The sequence below is a fragment of the Egretta garzetta genome, unplaced genomic scaffold, assembly GCF_000687185.1.
Source record: "Egretta garzetta isolate BGI_Z169 unplaced genomic scaffold, ASM68718v1 scaffold70, whole genome shotgun sequence".
Classification (NCBI taxonomy): Eukaryota; Metazoa; Chordata; class Aves; order Pelecaniformes; family Ardeidae; genus Egretta; species Egretta garzetta.
Genome location: NW_009258539.1, coordinates 12,378 through 16,415, shown reverse-complemented (window position 1 = coordinate 16,415; position 4,038 = coordinate 12,378). Strand labels below are relative to the sequence as shown.

The following is a 4,038-nucleotide window of genomic DNA, read 5'->3' as shown; positions in this document are numbered from 1 at the left end:
TATGCCTAACTTCAACCATCATAGTTTTTCCAGGAGTTGAAATAATGAATCTTGCTGTAAGTGACTAGCGAGTAGGTCTTGGACTACAGAAGACCATGACACTTCAATTATATCCAGTAAAGATTAATATATTGCTCATTCAAATTGCTACCTGACTTGGAAGTTACACCAAAAATGTTAATAATAACTAATAGGTTCTCTTAATCACTATTCTTTAAAATAAGCACGTAGCTGAGAATGGATCGGATGAGGAGGTCAGATAGTAAGAGAACAGTAGTTCTCCATGGAAACACACTGTGACCCAGAAAATCTTCATGGAGTAAGTCCAGCTTTTCAATACACTTGAAATGATCACAGCAGTGTTGCATGGAACCTCTGCCCTTCTGGAGAGCAAGAGCTATAGAGACACAGAAAATAAAGCTGGATTTGTCCAGCAAATAATGTGATTTTGAGAAAGCGAGTTGCTGGTAGCTGCCTTGCCCAGGAAGAATTCCATGCCAAAGGAAAACAGGGAGAATGGTTCCTCCACCAGCTTGCCCATGCTGAAAGATGTATAAGGAAGTTCAGCCTGCAGATGACATACTGAAGTAACTGCCTTTAGAAAAGAAAAATCCTTTGTGTACAATATTATACAGAACATCTGGACAGTTCAAGAGAAATATCTCTTTTTTTTTTTAAGTTCAAAAGCAAGTACAAAGAAGGTAGGTGGGCAGCAACATCCTGAGTTTTGAGAAGCTAAAACAAACCAGTGTGGTATACTCTCACCAGGTAATGCTTCTGAGTTCAAATCCACAGCTGTCTTTTTTTTTTTTAAGGAGATGTACACACAAACTTTTTCATATTTGTAAGTCCATTTGCTCTCCCACATTTTAAATAAAAGTGGCCCAAAACTTTTCACATTTTGAAAACCAAGTCTTTTTTGAAGGTGTAATTCTCTCCAGAAAAAAAAATCTTCTGAATTTGTAAGGCTCTGATATGTAACAAACTGCTCTTTTGTCCTGTCCCAGATCATGACATAGGAAAAAAGGAGATCAAGCCTCGTCCATTTGGCATTCAGGAGACATGTGGCAAGAAACTTTATGCTTTGCAAGCAGCATTCCTGACACCAAAAAGTATTTATTGTAGCAAACAAGCCTCCAGTCAGGATTTCCTATCAACAGATTTACAGTGAATTTGGGGTGAACATTCATGACAGACTACCATACTCTTGCTCATAAAAAAATGGTAGGATCACCACCATCTCAAAAAAGGTCCTCACTTAACTGGCAATGGCAAGCTAAGAACTTGATTGCTGGAGTTGACGGCAGTGAACAGTAATGTTGACGTAAAAGTAGATCTGGAGCAGGTCACCCTTCTCCTGTTCCATGCTACATGACTATTTTCCTGAGATTGAGTTCCTACATATGTGCCGAGGTTTGCTCTATTTGCCAATGAACCCAGATGCTTGAGATACCACAACTGCCTTTGACATCAAGTGAGAGGACACCTTAAATCCTGGTGTTGAAGCTAAATCTTTCTTCCGTTATCAACTTTTTTGCAGTTATTTCAGGAGTTGCTTTTCAGCTTAACAACACGTCAGGCAATGTGTACTTGTTTACAAGGAGAATTCTAGAATTAACTTTCACTGTTCCTAACATTACTTTCCAAGAAGTGGCGTATTAACTTTGCATCTCAGTTTCAAGCTGCAGAGAATGATCAGCATGCCAAACGCCGATTTGGAACACAGAGTTCTCTCTAGCATAAACTACTCTGCAACTGTACACATACTAACAGCATTTGGTCTCCTAACTCCTAACAGATTGGGCAAGTCTTGCAGCATGACAAGGCAACGCTTGACACAGTGTATAGGCATACACAAAGAAACTCTGCATGGACAATTACTGGGGGTGAAAAGATATGGGAAAGGGGGATCCAAAGAGAACTATTCGGTCCACGGGTTTTATCGGTCCACGAGTTTTATCGGTCCACGAGTTTCACACAGCAGGTAGCAAAGTGGTTCTGGAGACTCACAGATGACTTTGGAATTTCAATTAAGCTAAAACCTAATGAGTTAACTAATACTGGGTAGATACAGAACACCACTGCAGTTTCCTTCTTTCTTCTTAAGAATTTAGGGATGTACTCCTCCTGGGGTCAGCTTCCAGGGCGATCTCAGAGTGTGAGGCCAGCATCACACTTAGCTGAAATAGTCTCTCTTCTTTCATACAAGTGATAGCGTATCAATGTTAGCTGACTGCTTGCAGGGGCAGTTTCAGCATGCATTTCCAAGCTTTTCTTGCTATTATTAAAGCAGCTGAGCTTTGGATAAGTCTTGAAGAGTTGAAACAAAACATGGGCCTTTACGGCACCTCTTAAGACAGCAAAACAGTAGTTCAAACACAAAAAAACCCTACACCCTGGCAATTCAGTTCAAGCAATACAGGCAGGATGCAGGAGGTAAGAGTGCTGTTGAGAGCACTACAGGATTAACTCAGGCGTTGTGACTTCAGGTGCATGGAAGTTCAACTCCAAGTGTAATGAGAAACTAAGACATCAGCATGCTTCTATGAAGTTTCCTGAATTGCTTTGTAATTTAGAAGTTGCCTGCCTTGTACTGAAAAATAGCTACATCTACTATCCTTTCTGTTGATTTATACTCAGGATATGGCAAACTGGAACCATAAGACCTCATAGTCAAGATCCTCAGAAATAATCTATGCTGAAATACCTTATTTTTGGCACATTACCAATCAGTAGAGTCCTTGGCCCTGAGTTAGGCACCTAAGGAAGCCCTGCTGAGAAAATATATGATGGAGAAGCCATGTAAAATACAGATAAAGGCAGATGTTTGATCGCATCTGTCTTCACTATTAATACTCTATGGCCCATTCCCAGAACCAAACATAACTTGGTTTTTAGCCAGACTCCAAACTCAAAAAGTACTTTGAGCACAAATGCCTGTCTCTTACAGCAATGCTCTAACCAGCTGGCTGCTGGCTATTTTATAAAGATATGCAACCTCAGTAAATTCAGGTGCTTTTTTGTTCTAACTGCACTTGCATCAGAAAGCATGGCTACATAACCAGATTCTGCTTCTAAGAGGGGCAAGGACCTACTAATTTGGGTCATCTTTCATATTATTCAAGATCTTGTCTTGACCAGATGTCCAATCAGTACGCTGGGAAGCAGCGCAGGCATGCACACTTCTGCCAGCGTCTCTGCACTGTGCTACAGACACCACCAGGACCAGAAAACATTTGAGGATCCATTCGGAAAGCGTCGCTGACACGTAAATGTTAGCTGCAACACCTAGAGAGGCAGAAACATGCCTCAGTTTCATGAGCATGTGACTTGATGGTGGCAGTTAAAAAAGAAAGGGGATAGAACCAGCAAGCAGCAGCATTGTGACTGAACATCCCTCGCCTAGTTTGGCCTTTGACCTTATTGATCTAATTCCAAAAGGCAGGTAATAGCTTCACCGTTGCTTTAGAGCGCCTGGCAAGCACAAAACAGGCCCCTCCCTGAGGGGAGGAAATTCAACCAGCAGAGAAAACATCTGCCCAGTCACAGGCCCTCGGCTAGACATTAGATAAGTGATACAGTGGTGTTACAGAAGACAGTTGCCGACGCATTTTCAGCAGAACAGGTACAAAGAGCGAGCTGTGCCACCACACACCTGCAGAAGGCTGACCTCCTCCTAAGCAACACGGCGGAGGCAACACCTAGTAATTTTCGAAAACCTCGCTGAGAAAAACGCTAGAGCTTCCTGGCTGTATGGGCAAAATGACAGGACCATAAAGAGAAAAACAGGACCCTCAAGCTGCTGGGTAAGTTGGGAAAGGTCGAGGAACCCAGGACGCCCAGGTAACATTTAACCCGCAAGGCGGACTGTGGGTAGGCTTGGTTTTATAGAGAAGGGGAGAACACACAAAGCCTCTTTCCTCCCCAACATCCAAAGAAATTCAGGTATTTACTCACACGTGAGATGCTCCCGGAAGCCCGACTTCACTCCTTCGCGCTTTCCTACGAACCAGCCCTCCTCCTGCCCGCCGCTCCGCG

The 4,038-nt window shown here is 42.7% G+C and overlaps 1 long non-coding RNA gene across 1 annotated transcript; it reads right to left on the bottom strand.

Moving 5' to 3' along the window:
* Positions 1-184: 184 nt before the first annotated feature.
* LOC118453078 lies at positions 185-4,032 on the bottom strand. The gene is made up of 2 exons (XR_004842991.1): positions 3,656-4,032; positions 185-3,288 (listed from the first exon to the last, which is right to left on the bottom strand). It is a non-coding gene; the product is annotated as an uncharacterized LOC118453078 (long non-coding RNA).
* Positions 4,033-4,038: the final 6 nt, after the last annotated feature.